At 38.6% G+C, this 21,041-nt stretch overlaps 1 pseudogene; it reads left to right on the top strand.

Annotated features, from left to right (window-relative positions):
- Positions 1–12,986, top strand: part of LOC129692417 (uridine 5'-monophosphate synthase-like) — a 28,149-nt pseudogene extending 15,163 nt beyond the window's left edge.
- The last annotated feature ends 8,055 nt before the right edge of the window (positions 12,987–21,041 follow it).

Here is a 21,041-nt window from a genome sequence, read left to right as displayed (position 1 = left end):
TATGTATGTATGTATGTATGTATGTATGTATGTATGTATGTATGTATGTATGTATTTAATGTGGATGAGTGCTCTATCTGCATGTGTATCTTCACTCCAGAAGAGGGCACCAGATCTCCTTATAGATGGTTGTGAGCCATCATGTGGTTGCTGAAAATTGAACTCAGGACCCCTCGAAGAGCAGACAGTACTCTTAACCTCTGCGTCATCTCTCCAGTCCTGCAACACACAAAAATTGTAAACATAAGCCTATTAGAGATGTTTTTCAGAGTTTCAGTTTTTAATTGATTTGAAATTATGCCCAGCCCTTCTAATGCCATTTAAATGGGGCACATAATTATTAAATCTTTAATAGCAAAATAGAAAAGTTAAATAGCTCCGTCTTGTACAAAATGACTAAAATTAGGACTTTTAAACAAACCATTGGTTTCTTCTCTCTATTCCCTTCCACCTGCCCTCCCTACCTCCTTTTCTTTTCCTTCAGTAGAGTCTGAATTGTTGAATTACCAGGAATAACTTTCTCATCCAGTGAGTATATCTCTCCACACCTTTTGAAGTTTGTGGTATATCACTCATTCTGTTGATATACACCAAGCACGGTGAAAGGTGGAAACAGAACCTACAGATTTAGAGCTTGGGATTTACAGTCAGAAGGACTCGAATGCTGGCTGTGTAACTTCTGAGTTCTTTTTTTGACACTCTTCGTTCTAGTTTCTCCATCCATTAGGTGCATGTAACAAACTACATTTTGTAAACTTACTGAATTAATGTGTTGATATTGCAAAATAGTTCATGTGGTACCTGAAAAACAAAATGGTTACAGTAGCTTTTACCTTTTCTGTAGTACAGTTGAGGCTCAGCACACACTATCCCTAAATGTGACTGTGGAGACCAGAATAAGACACCCCAAAATATACTTGTTAGGCATATTTTGAGCAGATTATTTTGAGAAAATATGCACATAGTAGTAGCTCGGAAGAGCTGCCCTTTGCAAAGGAAATTTATATCTGTAAGGCAAACTTATACTTTAGTAAAAGGTATTTACAATAAGATGATGACTACTTTTACACAACTTTCACTAGTTTATAGAATTTTTATCCACACGACAAGGTAACTTTTATGCACCATCTCTTCCTTCTCTTTGCTTTCTCATAACTTATCTTTATATTCCTCCAGAAGACACCATTGCTTTCTATAGCTCAGGATTTTGTATGAGCTTCAATCATCTGGTACTCTTTGAATCATGTTTTGTGGGACTCCTATGCATACATAATGAATCTATTTTTCCCCTTGTTAATCTGTCTTACGTCCATTTAATGCAGTGGTTCTCTATCCTCTTAATGCTGTGACCCTTCAATAATTTCTCACATTGTGGTGACCCCAACCATAAAATTATTTCATTGCCACTTCATAACTGTCATATTGCTACTGTTATGAAATGTAATACAAATATCTGATACACAGAATATCTCATATTCAACCCCGAAAGCGGTAGCAACCCATGGGTTGTAAACCACTGATTTAATGTATAACCCGGCAAAAGAACCTTGAAGTATATAGAGTCAAGCTATTTTCCAAACCCTACAGTGCTCTCATCAGACCTGTAATTCAGTTGTAGCTCTTATATAAGCCAGACCATTGAAACATCTCAAAGACAGCTACTATCACATTTTTTTTAAATATGGTATAGTAGACCTAAAACTTTAGGAAATAAATTCCATTCAATTATTGTCACTTCTTCAAGAAATAATAATTTACAGTAGTAATGAAGCCTTGTTCTACATCTGGTCCTGTTGGAAGATTTCTCCAATCCTCTTCCTCACCCGAGAGCAAGTCAGTTTTGCTGAACTGGCTGTGTCATTTTAGAACTCCTGGGCAATAAACCCTTTAACCTGGAGAGTGTGAACAACTGAGAGCTGTTTTTTTTTTTCTTGCCACTCCCAATATATATCTTATCATATGTAACTTACATTCTAAATGTTTATTAGCTAAATTTAATACTAGTTAATTCTCTTGGGGATAGAATGTGTATCTTAAGAGAAATGACTGCCTTTTAAATGGGATAATATGGGCATTTCTTTGCTTAACCATAACTGTCCTCAAAGACAAATAATACACAGGTCTAAACTCTAAGTGCTATGTGAGGATTGATCTATTAATTTTACCTATTTATTAATTTAGCTATTTATTAATTTTAGCTATCTATTAATTTAGCTAGTTTAGCAATGAGTAGCTAAAATATACTGTGCTTTGAAGGTAAAAAGCGTGATAAAAAATTGGTAATTTATCTTTTGCTAAAACATTGTGGAAAATCATCTGGGCTCCTTTGGTATATAATGTACATTATATACCACAGAAACTAAATATAGTTAACAGGGATTGAAGGTATATGGCAAGGTAATACCATGTGTAGATTTAAAAAGTCACCAGCATCCATGTTATCTGACAATCTGAAATGCTCTAAAGAGGCCATTAGACCCTCTCAGGTAGCTAATACACAGAATGAAGTTTGTATTATGTCCAAACATAATACATGTCTTTAGAGGACATGACATTCTCAAATGACTCCACCGTTATCTTCTAAGATGTCAACTTTTGTTTATCCCCTAGATTTTTTCTCTTTTTTCACTTCACTTCATTTTTGTCTTTTCTGTTTTTCCTATTTATTTTTTATTCATTATCATAAACTTAACTCTGCAATCCAACTACACTTGGAGGGGAATGAGGAAAATATACAACCCAAAGAACTTCAGCGAGAGCAGAGGTCCCAGGGTACTTTGAGCAAATGGAGTGTGGTGCCCTCCTGAGCTACCGAAAGAATGGTCTGCTGGGTAAGATGCCCACAAGTCAAAAGAATTAATTTAGAGTTGTCCGCAGTCAGAAACTCTGATCTTCTTGCTGGTCTTGCCGTGTGTTTTCTATTCATCCTTTCTAAAGTAGACTGGTTTTCAAATGTACTCTACAGAAGCCAGGCATTTTTGCAGCTGTGCTCACAGGGTGTCACTGGCTGGAAAAATCAGAGGATTTTTGAAATGGAGTCTAAAATGTTCTGCCCCTTCCCCTGCACACCAGGAAGCTGAATTATAGATCCGTCTTTAACTATGCCTCATTGTGAATAGGTATTATGGCCAAAATGTTCTGTAGCCCCACTCTCTGAACTTTCATAGTGGAACAGAGGAACGTGACTCGGTGGAATCCTGGTTCATTGCCCTTGATCAGTGTATTTGCAAAAATTCTTGGGATAATGGCTTAAAATTAGGAAGAAGACTGATATTATTTGTTCACTTTTGTAGAGGGTTTTAAAGAAGGATCTGAAAGCTGGGAGAATCTGGCCGGCTCTGCCCTTCCTTGCACTTTTTCTGCTGCCCGTCTTTAGCATCTTCGCTTCGTTGCCCACGTGTCACCTGTGCTTAGCCATGAGGCGATATATCCTCTCTCATTCCAAAAACATTGATCTAAGTCTCCCTCCTTCCATTTTTTAATAAATCTTAGTGAAGCAATATAACATTCCAGGTCAGTCCTGTAGTGCTGTTCTGGCCTCGCTGGAGCGGTTGCTGCCGAGCATGGAAACTTGCTGGCACAGTATTGCAAAGTGACTCTGTGGGGGCTGGACGACTTCCAGCCAGCAATGAACCACGGCCAAGAAACGCCAATATGGATAATGCAAACAAGAGAGATTTGGGGCACATTTCGATTTAACCATCTGATTTAATTGACAGAATAAATGCACCTGTCAACGGGTAATATTCTTGTGATTAGTTTTGGCTGTGATGATGAGATGATGTTAAAAGAATGTCAGAACAACCTGTCCTGGGACTCTTACAGGCGGTTTTGAGCGAGGGAAGGTCAGTTTTTAGCTAGCTGAAAGAAGGATTATCCTCTTGTAATGTGAAGGTATTTTATGGGAACGGTGAATGTTTTATTTGCCGTTTTCCCTCTGTGCTTAGCCTTCACCACAAATCAACGTTGGGGACAGAGGCTTACAGAAGACATTGGCATTTGAATGAGTCTCTATGGCTACCAGGGGTAGTCATCATCTGGAAATGGCTAAAGCTGCACCTAATGGTCTCACCTCACTCTAATTGTACTTCCTGCATAACCAGAGGAAGCTATTTAAGCAGAATTTTAGTGGGAGGAGGCCTGTAACTGAAGCTTTTTTTTTTGAGAAAGAGCAAATGCTGACTTTCGAACAAGCATATTAATTAATGTTCATTCATCTTGTCATTAAATATTTGCCATCTAATGCCAGGCTCTTCTTGGGAGACTGGACTTTAGATTTGGCTCATGAGAACTTTCTCAGACTCTCTCTCACTGACCTCTCTCCTTGTGAGTTGTTACTGATCTTGCTCCGGTGCATGCACAGAAGGCAGAGAATTTGGAGTGTTCTGCTCTATAGCTCTCCACCGTTTTCCTTTGAGTCAGGGTTTCCCACCAAACCTAGAGCGAGGCTGGTGTTCTACACACCTGACCCCAGTGATCTTCCTGCCTCTTCCTTAAGTGCAGCATTACAACTACAGTCACTCAGAGCCACACTTGTTTTTTTAAGGATTGGGTGCTGGAGCTTTGAACTCAGGTCCTCATGCTTGCCCATTGTCACATTTAGATTACTATGCCATTTTCCCAGCCCTCATTTTTCCTTTTGAGGTTACTTGATCCTCCACTGTTATTGAGTTCTTCTTATCCTTCCATGGAGCCTTCCTAAATTTAATCTTCAGAACAAATTTCATACCAAATTTCTGGTCACGTTATCAGTTTGCATAGAGGATGTATCTCAGGCTGAATCTGCCCTTCTGCAGTTTCTGTTTCTGTATATAGCAACTGCTCCTTTTATAATCTCTGATTCATGAAACTAAAGTGTTCAAAAAAAATACTTGAATATCTGATTCAAGTCATTGATTTTATTCCGTAAAAAATACCATGCAAACTTATGCTCAAGGTATTTTATTTTTTTATTTTTTATTTTTGAGACAAGGTTGCTCTGTGTAGCCCTGTTTAGCAATGCACCACCATGCTTAGCTCACAAGGGTGATTCTTAAGTTCTACGTTTTTCCATTAGTTTGTTATGTAGTCATTATTTTCAATTAACAACGCCCTCCCCTGAGGATCTTTTCTGATTTCCTTTAAGTTTTGTACTACACCAAGGCCACAGAATTGTATGGACTCAGAGGCTACACCATAAGCTAAACATCACTTGAATAGCCTAGATCTGTCTTCCTTGATTTGAAATCTCTTCGAATGGGAGATAAAATCATGTGTCATTTAAAATAGTTTCCACTTAGCTGAAACTCATCACTGCAAGGAGTGATTTTCCTCCTCCACTTTCCCTTTTGTGTTCTCATGACCACCGCCCTGCTGCTGTTGCTGCTGTTTCTCCACCCTTTACCTGGGAAACTGGAATGACTGCCATTCTGGGGACTCTTCAGAAGGTAAATAAATGCCAGAGCTGCTGCTCCCCTCGTCTGCCCGCTGGGCCTTCTCTCAGCCTGACTGTGATTTCCACCACCGGCTGCTACCCACAGGGACTGCCAGCACTCAGTTCCCTTGTCTGGGCCCATGTCCGAAACTTTGGGACTAAGCCTGGAATTTCTGCCTACATCTGGAGTCCATCCTCCACATTGATATGCCAGATATAGCAGGAGCTTCTTGGAATTGCCATGGAATCAATAAGTAATGACATAAAGACCTCTATAGTTTAAAGCTTAGGCCACGTGTTGGGGCCGATTCTCGGCTGCCATCTAACCTTTATCTGTCAGTTTGCCTGCAGCCCACCGCTGGCCTCCTCTCTGCTCTTGTACATATCCATCTGCTCCTTCCATGTCTGCTCCCATACCTCCTGCATTTGCTCTCCTTTCCCAGCATCCCTCTCTCTTCTGGAAGCTGTGCCCTCCACTTTCTGTTCCACCTCACAAGGAATCAGTGAGAAGCTGCCTGATCTTACAGTATCTTACAAGCATAAAGCTGGTGACTGGCCATGGAGGGGACAATACTAACACCCTGCCACCACTTCGCTCTCTGCTGGTACAGAATTAAACAACTGAAAACACAGACACATTCCTTCACACAACGTGCAGGAAGCTTGTCCCCAACACATCAGGTTTAGTTTTTTGAACCACTGAAGTGGTTCAAATGTATCACATTTTGACTCCTAGATTCATTATAGTTTAGGAAGCAAAGAGCAAAGATGAGAGGTCAAAATTCTTTTAACTTATTGGGCTTCATTATTAAAAATGAAGACTAGATAAATAACAGCTTCAAATTATCTTTGTCTTTTAAATATTGTTTTAAAGTAAGGCACTGAAAATAGGATTGTAGAGATGTATTATGAGAATTTTCTTCACAACAGTGTACAACCACTGAAATATTTTCCTGTCAACCTTCTAGAAGGTTGCAAAAGAGACTAGAAGTATGCAAAAGAGAATACATGACTAGTAATGTTAATGAAATGGGAGAAAATATTTCTTACACAGTATTTGAATTGCTATCATTCCAAAATCCAACACAGGGTCTTCAGTGTTCATTAGTCATGAAGATACAATGTTAATGCAATGAAGCAAATTTTCAGTTTTGTTCTGACCTGTGGGTAGATAATTCTATTACAGTCCTACACTTGTTTCAATATACTTTATATTAATTGCTGTAATTTGTAAACATTATGCATGAGAACATTTTCAATTATGAAATTCCTAGAATAATAGGATATATCAAAGGATAGAAAAGTTACCTTCACATGAAGTTTATACTTACTTCCCCCAGAAGTTATATTCAGTGTTGAGCCCTGGCCAGGGAGTAACCTTGTCTGCAGCGCTCTCCGTGGGCTCCAGCAGGGCAGACTTGGAAGATAAGAGAAAGTGGACCAGGCACAGGCTCAAGGCTTTGTGGTAGCATAGCGCAAACAGTTCTTAGAGCAAAAAGGAGAGCAAGAGCAATCTGTTAAATCGATTCTGTGCTTGAAGCTTTCAACTATGATATAAATCTACCCTGTTCACCTTCCCAAAAGCCAATCCCAAATCAGTTTATGGGATTAGTGCCATGGCTCTCTACGTGAGACATTTTCATGAGAAATAGCTTTTCTTGTGTGTTTTTTTTCTTAGCTAGTTCCACATAGTAAACGTTGCTACTACATCTTAGGGACCCTAAAGAAGGTATGATACCCTAAATATTAAAGGGAAACTTAGGACTGTGAATCTGGTATTGTACTTTTCAAAAGAAAATTAGCTGGGTGTGATGGAGGATGCCTTTACTCCAATGACTGTAGAGGCAGAGGCAGGTGCTTCTTTGGATTCAAAGCCAGCACTGTCTACACATATAATTACAGTCTAGCCAGAGTTACATAATAAGACCATGTCTCAAACAAACAGAACAATTAAGTCCCGCTTCAACTTTACATATTTTAAAGCAGGTTTCTATTTGTCTCTATATTTTTATTTGAAGAGAAGATCAACATTTCACAAATATTTAAAAGCTTACCTTCTGCTAAGTTATCTTTCTACTAGCACTTGAGGCCTCAGCTTGACTTCAGTTCCCGAGAGCAAACTTAGTGCCACAATCTCAGTAACAGGTGTGAGCATCAGATAGCTCCCCCTCCCCACATTACTGCTCAGGCTTCCCATGTTACCACTGAGACTCCAGTCTCAGCCAGATATAGATGGTTTATTGAGTGCAGCACCACCAAACCCTAAGACTGGAACAGAAAGGAACTTAAGAGTCTATTTGTGACATGAACCCATTTTCCAGAGTCAGTTTATAAACATCAAGTCCACAATTGGCTCACATAGGGGGCAGATGGTGAAACAGGGTGCTCAGCTCTGGCTCCAGTTATTTTGCCAACAAGCAGTACTAGCTAACCTAGAAAGTGTGCCTGGCAGTTGGGGCTAGCTCTGCTATGGTTGGGGAATTTCTGGAAGCGACAAGGCTACAGAGTATGCTGAACATTAACAGAGTTTTTTGACAACCTGATGTTGTACAGAGATTCTTTTATGTCAGCAGCAAGTTAAGATGATATGGCTGGTAGACATGAAACAAATATGGCTATACTTACGCCAAAAGAACCTCAACACCACACACCCACAGTACTGCTTCCCCTCACCCACAGTACTGCTCCCCTCACCACAGTACTGCTCCCCTCCATGCATAGTACTGTTTCACACATGGTACCTTCTTTTATGTTTACATATTTTTGGGGAACTAAAATTTTATTCAATGGCATTATGTGTTCTACGTGTGCATTATATGGATATATGTAATAATTTAATCTAAATGGTATTGTGAGGTGCTTGAGTTGGTAAAGAGTACATCACAGTCCTGATGCTGGCATCCACGTATATGGAGACAAAGAGATCTACGTATATGAAGACTCTCATCACATCATGTGGGTGTGCGTGCAGGCACACACACCGACCCTCCTCCACACAGACAATTGAGATTGGCTGTTTTTTTCAGGGTCCTATCCCAGAACATGAGCCTTAATTCTGCACCCATGTATCTGTAGACTCCTCAGCTCAGATTCCTGAAGGTTCTTACCTGTTCCGCTTCTCAGTATTTCTTACAGCTGGACACAAACTGCTCTTTCCGTCATGGGTATTTTGCTTTTTATTTATTTATTTTTTTCATTTACATTGCAAGGTTATATATTTATACAGGTCTATATTTTCTATATTAATTACAGTTTATTCACTTTTTATCCCAGCTGTAGCCCCCTTCCACCCTCCCTCCCTCATCTCCTCCCATTCCCCTCTCCAAGTTCACTGATAGAGGCGGTCCTTCTCCCCTTCCATCTGACCCTAGCCTATCAAGTCTCATCAGGACTGGCTGCATTGTCTTCCTCTGTGGCCTGGAAAGAATGCATCCCCCCCTCAGGGGGGTGGGGTGGTCAAAGAGTCTACCACTGAGTTTATGTCAGAGACAGGCCCTGTTTCCCTTATAGGGAACTCACTTGGACACTGAGCTGCCATGGGCTACATCTGAGCAGGGGTTCTAGGTTATATCCATGAATGGTCCTTGGTTGGAGTATCAGTCTCAGAAAACACCCTTGGGCCCAGATTCTTTGGTTCTGTTGCTCTCCTCGTGGAGCTCCTGTCCTCTTCAGGTACCACTATCTCTTCCTTATTCATAGGATTCACTGCACTCTGCCCAAAGTTTGGTTAAGAGTCTTAGCATCTGCTTTGATATACTACTGGATAGAGTCTTTCAGAGGTCCTCTGTGGTAGGCTCCTGTCCTGTTTCCTGTTTTCTCCTTCTTCCAATGTCTATCCCATTTGTCTTTCTGAGTGAGGATTGGTAATCTTACCCAGGGACCTCCTTCTTGCTTAGCTTCTTTAGGTGTACAGATTTTAGTATGTTTATCCTATATTATATGTCTACTATCCACTTATAAGTAAATTTATACTGTGTGTGTCTTTCTGCTTCTGGGATACCTCCCTCAGGATGATCTTTTCTAGATCCCACCATATACCTGAAAATTTTAGGATTTCCTTGTTTTTAATTGCTGAGTAGTATTCCATTGTGTAAATGTACCACAATTTCTTTATCCATTCCTCCGTTGAGGGACATCTGGGTAGTTTCCAGGTTCTGGCTATTACGAATAAAGCTGCTATGAACATGGTTGAACAAATGCCCTTGTTGTGTACTTGAGCATATTTTGGGTATATGCCTAGGAGTGGTATTGCTTTTTAATACAATGTAGTTTATTCAGGTGATTTTCTTTATATTTTTTGAGGGTTTATGCTATCTGAAATTAGTTAGCTTTTCGACAGTTGTTTTTGGGTTTCCACAGTTTTATTTGTCAAGTTTATTAACAACCAAAGTATTTTAAATATCACATGGGAGTTGTACTGAAGGTATCTAGAGTAAGGGCTTTATTAATTTTTAGGTCATATTAAAATGCTCATCATTTTAAGTATGAAATTTCCATGTTATTTATAGTCTGTTTTCACAGAACTACATAAGTGAGAGGAACACTGGTCAGACATAGCTGCAAGCCAGATCCTCACAACATACCCTGTGCTGCAGGGACAATCCCATTTGGACAAGTGCCTACACTGACTTACTGTCATGAGTAATACTTGGGACCATTACAGGAATGAATACAATGAAAAAGAAAAATAGAAATATAGGTGACATTTTTGGATGAGAAATATTAACATTACAAAAACACAATAATTCCCCATTTAACAAATGATTATCACAAACCTCTGTAATTAAGTAAAACTAAAGCAAAAACGTATACTCTACTGCATAAAAGTGGTTGTTTAAAGTATTTTAATAGATTAAGTGCAGTTATATAATCATCAGCATTTTGTTGATTTTTAAAATATCTTCCCATTCTTGAAGTTACTTAATTTTTCTAATCCTTTCAATTTTACTTATTTTGATGCATAATATTTGTGTATAATCATGTTTTTAATTGGCATTTTTCTTATAATAGATAATTTGGATCTTTTCATTTGTTTATTTTTCATTGACTAACTCTTTTGAATAGTATTTTTTCAAGTCTTTCCCTAATTCTCTATTCTTTATAATTTTATATTGTTCTGTAGATGGACTTCATATGTTGGTAAGAACCTTCAGTTAAATAAATGCATTGCAAATATAATTTTCTATTCTGTGTGTTGTCCTTTAATATTTGAAGCATTTTGATTAAGAGTTGACAATTTAATGACATTTCATAAATACGGTCTTTTTCTTCATGGTTAGTGATTTTGGGCATCTTGTTTAAAACAAATGGCTTGAGGATTGGCATTTGTAGTCTACAGCTACCCTCAGCTACATAGAAAGTACTTACCTCAGAAAAAAAAGAAAGAACATGAGAAAAATGAAACAATACATTCCTGCCAAGATCTTAAGATAGTTTTCCATGCCTTACTATTTTACTTTTCTATTTAGATTCTCCCACTAAGCTGAAATATTAATGTATATTAATAAAATACTACCTACCAACCTCACAGACTCATTTCCAATTTTCATAGAATGAGTATTTGAATTAAAAAAGACACTCAACTAGAGCAAATCGGGTCTACAAATACCATCGGTCATGATGCTGCACAGATAGATAGCATTTGCTAGCTAACAAGCATAGCCTCCCACCCAAAAAAGTGGCATGTTAACATTACTTAACATATAAGTTAATGACTCAGGGTTTACGTCCAGTCACCAAGGGTCAAGTTGTAGGCAGTGGAGGTAAACTCCACCCATGCTTCTTCTTTTAAAAAATGGACTAGTGGGGAACAGAAGAAGGTTCAGAAATATAGTCATATTCATACAGATGAAGGCTGACAACAATAATATTGCCAAGAAGTGGAGAAATATCATCATTAACTGAATATCCAAGGCAGATAAGTGAGTCCATACCTCTACTTTACAACCCAAACAAAGAGTATTTCCAGCAGGATTACTGGATAGAGAGATTAATAGGAAATATTTTATTTAAAATGTTTATTAATGTTTTAGCTTAATAGAGACATCTAACTAGGACAGGTAAAATAATAAAACAAGAGAGTATGCTAAATGAAGTCTCTGGGTAAATAGATCACAATTATTCTTAGAACTTTCCTGTAAATTTTAAATTGCTTTTCTAAATACTCAGTAATATTTTAATACAAACACGTGTTTTGATATAATATATATATGCATATATATATAGGACATAGTATATTAAAACTAATAAAGTGTGTTATTCATGCTATAAAACTTGTATCTCAGGCAGGAATAAAAATGAACTTTAAAGTATTTGTATTACAATAAAGAAAAGAATAAAAGTAAATTTACCATAAAACACCACATTTGATTAAATAATAATGTTTCTATTTTCCATTAAATTGGCTAGCTGTTCCTCACATTATCTTCATGTTAAATAATAGAAAATTCACCCCAGTCTACTTACTTCAGTATTCTACATTAGTTTCAACTTGAAAGATGGAATCTCCTTGGAAATAGCTAATTCCATGGATGGAATGGGGTAACTCATGATGTGACTGGAAATTTTAAGTTTAGTCTGTGAAAGCAGCTATACAATACATCCTCTGGTAGTGTGCAAAATAGCAAAGAAGCAGGTCTTCCTCGTAGCAGATGACCAAGTGATAGATGCAGAAAGTGGGCAGAGTGAGAAAGACATCAATGTCAACCTGAATAACAAATACTTCAGGCCAAATCCATCAGTAGACTGCAGGGAACCGTGGGTTTAAGCAAACCGTGGGACTATATACTGAAATAACTTCAGCAGAAGAGCTAGAGAGGCCCTGGGCGACTTGGTCATCAAGCTGCATGACTTGCAAGCTTTCGAGTTTGGGAGCTCTGTGCTGCACAGCCAGCTCTCCTCCCTAGTCTACACTGACCTGTGTGGGCCATCCGTCCCACCCACATCTTCTCAATCAGGTCGCAGACATTTCGTTCCAAACTGTCAAAAATGTGTGTGTGGGGGGGTCAGTTTTTACAGCGTGTGTGGGGTTCCCTACACGGCATCGCCACTAGCTACAGTTACCTGTTCAACCAATCACATCCCCCACGCTCATTAGAAGGACGGAAACAAAGGAGTATGGTACCAAGCATCTTGCAGAAGGAGAGAGTAACCACGGCAAACCTGTCTGATCATCGAGTATGTTCTTTCCAAGGAGGGCCTGAAGGTGACTGATGCCACAGAGCTGTTACACTGTAAGAGCATCTCCGTTCGGGATGTACATCACCCAAAATGCTGGAGATTGTTGAGAAGCAGCAGCAGCACCACCACCACCAACGACAGAAAGATGCAGAGACGGTCGGGAGAGTGAAGAGCTTCGTCAAGGACGATGTCTTCCCAGCAGCTAATTATAAAGGCTTTTCCCCTCTTGAGAAGAAAGTATGCGGAAGGACTTAGCTTTCGTTCAGGAGCAGCACTGCCCAGCACTGCCCTCTTGCCTCAGAAGGAGAGCAATCTGCCTGTTGGTGTTTCAGAGGCCCTGGAACCCAGGATCTGCATGCTCAAAACTCTGTCTCTATCCGGCAAAACGCCCTGAGTTCTTAATATTTGAAGATAGGAAATTTGCCGATAGAGGAAATGCAGCAGAAGTGTAGTATGAAGTGTGGCATCTTTAAAATTGCTTCCTGGGTCAGATTTGTTTAAATGCCCACGCGGTGCCAGGTGCAGGAGTTGTGAGACTCTTGCCGGAAGTGACCCTGCGTTTATATTGCGCATGCGTGCTCCTTGCAGAAGCGCGCTCTGCTGCCTTCTTAACCGGAGCAGCAGTTGGGGTGGCTGAGGTTCACTGTGGATTTGTGACTAGCTTTATTTAGAGTAAGCACGGAACAGGAGTTCAATTAGAAATAGGAGGGGATCACCCTGGCCAACGGCACAGCAGTCCACGCAAACGACGTTCTGATGTCATCACTGTAGGCCCCCGAAGACCTGCCGCGGCTAACAGCCTGAAAACCTCTGAGATGTCCAGAAAAGCTACCTGGGAAGTCTGAGTAGGCTTGCTGTTTACTGTGAAGACACTGAAGGTGAGTGGTGTCCCAAAAGTCGCTGTCTTGAAAGCAGCAGTGCCCTACAGTGCGCAGGATCCTGAGCAGGGACGGTGAGAGACAGGTTCTGCAGTTATCATTGTCTTCAACTTGTAATCATTGCACTGGGACTATAATGAGCTCTTAACACACACACACACACGAAGAGGAATCATTTCCTTAAAATAGGGAAAGCTGGCTCTTAATATTTTCAAATGTTTCTATTTGCCTCTTCCATATGACTGTGTCAGTGTTGGTCTAACCAAACCCTATCTCTTTTCAAGGGATGGGTTGACCATTTTCCATCTTTCTACCCACTCAAGCTCTACCCACTCAAGCGTTCTCCTCTTTGGGGGGGTTGGCAGCAGTTGAGTTTTCCTGTCCTTTTTATGCCTTCTTTTCATATTTGTATACTTTTAGAAACATCCTTCATTGGAGTGGGTCTAGCACCTCAAACACGAAGAAAGAAGAACAAATTTCTAATACCTTCTACAAGTAATTTTTTTTCTATCTTATTTGAGCATGCCAGTGAGCAATGGGTCAGCAAAGCCATGCTTCTCAAAATAAACTATACCTGGAATTTAGTAACTTAAAACAGAACATTTCAGTTTAAAAGCTGTATAAGTGTTTTGACTTACAATACATGAGAATTTGACATTATTTTGAAACATATAGCATCTAAGTGATCTTAAACTTAGGACATAAAAGGCAGAATATTCTGTTTGATGGATCATAATCATTCCAATATAATGGCGAAAATATTGATAAATAATCTCTGGCACATTTGTGCAAACAATACTTACACTGATAGATAGGAGTCACCGAGGCGCAGGAAGACATGACAGCACCTTAATACACAATGCTAAGTAGACACAGGCGGTATTAAAGGGCAACATACAACATGCTCTCAGTTCTGTAGCAAACAGAACTTTTCATCTCTAGACAAAAGTGTGGAAACAGTAAATTAATGAGAGGGTCACAGGAGCTGGTGAAAGAAGAAGGAGCTGAGTAGTTTGAGGGATTTTTATGGCAGCAACATTATAGACTGAACTAGTCATGCATTGGTCAAAACTCACAGAATTGTACAAAACAGCGAAACATGCTTGAAAATGAAAATGCCTCATTTACATGTTTGGAGATCTGAGCACAAGATGGAAATTTTATTCAAAAATGTAACAACTGAAATAGGTGAATAGATGAGGAAGAAGAGGAGATAAGCTAAACCTTGCTCCTCCCAGGGCTTCTTCAACCGCCTTTATCATCCAGTTTATTGTGTTTCCAGATATTGTCTTTGACTCATCCTATAGTCAGTGTGACAGTATGACTTCTGTCCTAATGTTGTATAGAGTGTTCTTTATGTGTCTGTGAGGTCCACCTAGGCCATGTAGAAATTCACATCTGCTCTTTTTTATTTATTTATTTTTCCTGGCAAATAAGCTATCCAGTAGTCATGTATTCTACTGACATTATGTTAAATCTGTTTTTCTTCCAACTCTGATAATGTTTGTCTGATATTCGTGGGTGATCTACTATTTCGGTACATGCATTTTTAACATTCTGTTGTTGAATATTCTTCTTTGAGAAAAATGTTTAATTTATTCTTGATAATTTCATGCATATGTACAATGTACTCTGAGCATATTAATCCCATATTTCTCTTCCCACTCCCATATACTCTTCTCATCTCCCCTTTCAACCTTACATGGATTCTCTGTTGTTGTTTTTAGTTGTTGTTTTGCTTAATTTTTTAATTTTTATTTTTTCCTCACAGTTTCTTCATTATGTATTCTGACTGAAGCCCCTTTGCTCAACTCCCCCAGTCCCACCCTCGCTCCCTCTTCCTCTCATCCCTTTCTGCTGGCCCACTGAAAGGGGGAATTGCTTCTCTGGTTTTTAAATAGCACCCTGCATCCAAATAGTACTGCTCACATAAGCACGCATGTAGGCCATCCACTGTGGCACAGTCAACCTACCAGGTACCACACCCCTAAAGAAAACTGACCCTTCCCCTCCTACAAGCTGCTCCTCCCTTATCCATGCTGGAATGTGAGTGGCTCGACTCCTGTAAGTCACGTGTAGACAGCAGAGCTTCTGGGAGTCCCTAAGAGCAACGGCCCTGTCATATTCAGAAGACAGCAGTTTACATTGACCTTTTCCAAACAACCGCTGGCTCTTCCCGTCTTTCCATGCCCTCTGCCACAGTGTTTCCTGAGCCTTTTGGAAGGAGCTATGGTATAGACGCCCATTTGAGGCTGAGCTCTCAAAAACTGATGCTTGTTCTCTGTACTTTGTTTGGTCGGTTTTCCAAGATAGGGTTTCTCTGTGTAGCATGGACTCACTTTGTAAACCAAGCTGGCCTGGAACTCACAGAGATCCCCCTGCCTCTGCCTCCCCAAGGGCTGAGATTACAGGTGTGTGCCACTGTGCCCGGCTGTTCTCTGCACGGTGACCAGTTGTGGGTCTGCATGAACCACCCTGTGCTTTGCAAAGACGTTAACTTTCTCTTCTCACTTTTAAAATTAATTTTGTTCTTTGACATTTAGCACATGTATATATTCTATTCTTCCCATCCCTATGTCTGTCCTACCCATATCAAACCCTCCTCCTCAACATTTTGCCTTTTATTTGACTAAAACTTAAGGTTTTTTTTGCTCTCAATTGGTTATCAGTGCAGGTACCATCTTTTCCTACACCTTCACTTTCAGTCAGAATGTGTCTTTAAAGAAAAATGTCTTATAAAAAACATCTATTTAAATCTTGTTCTCTTTTCTTGCTCTATGTCGATCAGTTGCTCTGTCTTTTAACTGGAAACATCAGTCTAACATTTTTATGTAATTATTGATTTTATTATTAAGAATAATTATTAAGAATAGACTTGACATTGCTGTTTTATCACTTGCTTATTTTCTTAGCTTGTGTTCCATTTTGTCCTTTCTTGCTGTCTCCCCTGGTTATTTGATGTTTTCTTTTTTTCCTTATTTATCTACTAGACACTCTATCTCAGTGGTCACCATGGAACTTACAGAAGGAATTTAATTTGATAGCAATTTCAGCCACACACAAAAACTATATGCGTCTTATCTACCTCCCTTACTTAGGCTATGTTTATGTCTTTTTATGTTGTGTATTCAATTTCAGATTATTGTATCTCTAGTTATTTTTAATATCTTCATCTTTTAACTTTTATACTATAGTTAAAAGTTATTTGTTTTCTTAATGACCGCCATTCTGACTGGGATGAGATGGAATCTCAATACAGTAAATGTGATTTACTCACTACCATTATAGTATGCATTAAATTTGGGAGTTGACTATATTCTAACCTTTAAAATGAGCTATAAACTTCCATATCTTTTAATGTTGTTAGTTAGCATTCTTTCATTCCAACTTGAGTTCCTTCCAGCATTTATTGTGTGGGAGGTCTGATGGAGGTGGATTTCATTAGCATTTGGTCCTATAGTAAAATATGTATTATCTTTCACTTCTAAAGAGCAGCTTGGCAGGTGTTGTAGTACTACTTAATTTTTTCTTTAGGGACCTAGAGCACATCACTCCAATGTTTTCATACCTAGAAAGTTTATGATGAAAACTACATTTTTCTTCTAATCTTGAATTCTGGTAACCTCTGAGACAAATTTGAACTTTGATCTTTGCATTTGCGTTTTCTATATTTAATATTGATACAATTATAGACAAATTTTCTGTCACTATTTCCCCTAGTTTCTAGTTATATTTTTCTGGATTCTGATTTTTCTAATTTTTTTATTTAGATTAAGCATTGATGTTGAACTCTGAAGAATGAGCAGATAAACGATTGCTTTAAGTAAATACCTATGGGCTGGATGAAGATAGGAAATGAAATCACTGATTTATTATGTTTTAAAATCTAGTAGCTCTAAATGGTTTTACACAAAAATCTTAATTTTATATTTTAATTTAATATTATTTCTTAAATATAACTACATGCATTTGAATTTAAAATGTGATATCTTATTTGGAGAATGTATCTTAGGAGCACTTTTAGTGAATAAACTTTTATGGTGCAATTAAAAACATCTTAGACTGGGATTTACAAGACCCGAATTTTACTTTTTGTTGTTTAATCTAAGGTGATTTAACATACCCAAGACTAATCTCTCTGAGAACAAGGAAAAATATATAGCTACTCTGCTATGAAAATAATTTTTTAAATATTTGGTGAATTATCTTATAGTGAATTTCAGAGACTTATATAAAAATTACTGGGAGAAAAACACAAGTAAAATTAATTTTATAATTGATTAGGAAAGAACATTATTAAGAGAAATGTATCAGGAAAAAAGCCACCAAGTTCATTTGGACTTGTTAATAATCTAAATACTGGTTTACTTTGACACATTTTTAATGAATACACAATCACAGCTAAAATTCCCATGACTCTTCTATTGAAGTAGCTGTCATTACTTTTCTTAGTCTTGGACCTGCTGATGTTTCCGGTTGAAGTCTCTTGCCTGGAACTGTAATTAGAGTGCATTGGACAGTAGAGTGAACAGTCACACTCTCAAAGCTGCTCTCTTCTAGGAGACCGCCTTTCTTACCTCACACTTGGAAATCTATCTCACTGACTGCCAAGTGAAGGTTGAGCAGACAAGACTAGGACAAGGAAGTACACGTGGTTCCACTGTGCCAAGTATTTATGAAAAGGAGCGCTATTAGTTATCGTATGTTCTCAATGGCAACATTGAAGAAACTGAGTTACAAGGTGGTCAGTTTTATTTGCTCATAACACATAAAATAATTGGCAAATGGAACTTTCTTTCCAAGAAATTCTTTAGTGCCCATGAATAAAAGAAATGATCATTAAAAACTAGAAATTGTCAGCTGGACAGTGGTGGTGTATGCCTTTAATCTCAGCACTCAGGAGGCAGAGGCAGGTGAATCGCCAAGTTTGAGGTCAGCCTGGTCCACAGAGTGAGTTCCAGGACATCCAGGGCTACACAGAGAAACCCTGTGTCTAAAAAAACAAAAAGCAGAACCAAAACCAAACAAAAATTATAAAGTGTCAACACTTTAAATTTACTCCATTTAGACATACAAGTACCTACCAAACCACGTTAATAGAATTATTGGGAATAATGGATATATCTGGACAAGAGTCTTGAGATACAGTGGCTGAAAATTCCTGTTTTTTTTTTTTTATATATTTTAGAGATTTGTAAATAATTTTAACATTTAATGTTTGACTCTTGGCAAATAGCCTAAGTTCACAGTTGGGTGATATGTGCTATTCTTAGACAAACAAACAAACCATGAAGACAATCACACTATGAAGACAGTCACATTGTAGACATAGACATATGGCATCATGAGAGTCTCTCTGATGGTGTTTTGGGTTTACTCTTCATGAATATTATTTTCACATTAAGCACAGTAGAATATTTTCTTCTGCTGTACTGGCTGGTCTTATGTCAACCTCACAGACAAACTAGAGTTATCTGAAAGGAAGGAAACTCAGCTGAGAAAATGCCTCCATTAGATCCAGCTGTAGGGCATTTTCTTAATGAGTGACTGATGAGGGAGGATCCAGCCCACGGTGCGTGGTGACACCCTGGGCTGCGGTCCTGTGTTCTATAAAAAACAAACAAACAAACAAACAAACAAACAAACAACAACAAAAAACTGCGGTGAGCAGGCCATGGATGGCAGCCAGTGAGCAGCACCCTCCATGGCCTCTGCATCAGCTCCTGCCTCCAGGTTCCTGCCCTGCTTGAGTTCCTGTCCTGACCTCCTTTGGTGATGAATAGCGATGTGGAAGTGTAAGTTGAATAAACCCTTTCCTCCACAAATTGCTTTTTGGTCATGGTGTTTTGTTGGAGCAGTAGAGACCCTAGTCAAGATCTCCATGTTTATTATTATCTGGGATTGCATGGAGTAGGCTTAACACTGAGAAAAATAGTTTTTTTTTTATTATAAATTTTTGCTATGAGCATTCACATAGCAGAGGACTATTTGGTTCATGATTACATAATTTATACAACGTGATTCTTTGAAGAATTATCTTTGACCATGTGCTGCCAGCTTCCTAATGATTTTTGCACATGTATAGAGGAATTTTAATTCGGACGTGGCTGCTCTGGCAAGAAATCACCACATCCTAAGACCTTCTAGGTCTATGTGATCTGGCTGTGATACAGACACACCTTAATCCAGGGGACAGAAGCCAGCAGAACTGAGTTCAAGGCCAGCCTGGTATAGAGCAAGTTTCAGGTGAAGAAAAGCTTAAGTCCAGGTGAGAGGATACACCCCTTTAATCCCAAACAGTGAAGGTAAATTTAGTTTGTAGAAGGAAATATCCACGTTTGAAAGTGATGTCTAATTGAGTGGCAGAAACAGTGACAAATCAGAGAAAGATTTGACAGAATAGGATATGCTCAACTGTCATGAGAAGAGAAAGGAAAAGGAAGCTACTTAAAGAGCAATGCAGAGAGAAAGAGGAGACAGTTTTACTAGGACAATAATGAAGAGACAGATTGCAGGGAGAGAGAATTCAGGTGAAGACCAAATGAGCCAGCGAATGAGAAGGAGACAAAAGATTAGAGCAGATTGTTAGAATTAGTTGAAGGCCAAACAAAGCAATTCTGGGGACAAGAGAGAAGCCAGATTGAATAAGTCAGTTTGAAGAGGAGTTTGAGCCAGAACAGCTCAGCTGAACCAGACAGCCCAGAGTTCAGAAAGAGAAGAAAGGGTGAGCTTATTAAGCAGTAAATCTCAGATGCCAAAAACACTCTATGCCTACGTTAGATTGTGTAGAGGCAAGATGCTTCCAGGACTAGGCCTAGGTTAGCAGGTGGAGGCAGTAAATCTCCCAAGACAACAGCTGAAACAGGCTAATGAAAGTTCCTTTTACAACGTGTGTGTGTGTGTGTGTGTGTGTGTAAATCATACACACTTAAATGTAGTCCACAATTGTCTCTTCATCTTTTAAATATTGATCTTTTGAAGTCGAGCTCGATAATCTTCACATGAGTAAACTACAACTCTGAGGATCATCTTTCTAGATTTCTGTCTAGACACGGCCAAATACACAGCTATGCATGCATTCTAAGTTAAAATACCCATGAAAATGAATTTGTGCATATGAAAAGGCAAAGACAAGAATTCTTGCTTAAAAAAAAGAAAATAAAAAAGTCCAAAGTCCTGTCACTACTTTAAATAAAATTATGCTTGCAAATGTTTTAAAGATATAATTATAAACAATTTAAAAGTTATCTTAGGTTCACAGGAGTTGGAATAATTGTGTAGAGGTAGCTTATATTTTGCCTAGTCTTCTTCAATAGTTTTACATTTTATTTGGGTTCTTTCATGTATTTAGATATCTTGCATAATTATATCAGTATATTCGGCTGAATATAAGATCATCAACAGTCAAATTGTGATATGCATATTGCAGTTTCTTGTGGGGCAGCATATTGTCCATTATTTTTATTAAACTGAACTTAAATCATTTTAACATACTAGGTCATTGAGCCACGTTAAAAACCTTGGAAATATTGGAGCTATGTGTGAATAACAATTTAAGAATGTGTTGGACA

The sequence above is a fragment of the Psammomys obesus genome, unplaced genomic scaffold (assembly GCF_907164565.1).
Source record: "Psammomys obesus unplaced genomic scaffold, mPsaObe1.curated_primary_1811, whole genome shotgun sequence".
Taxonomy (NCBI): domain Eukaryota; kingdom Metazoa; phylum Chordata; class Mammalia; order Rodentia; family Muridae; genus Psammomys; species Psammomys obesus.
The sequence above is the reverse complement of the archived record's forward strand: the minus strand, read 5'-3'. Positions and strand labels throughout refer to the sequence as shown.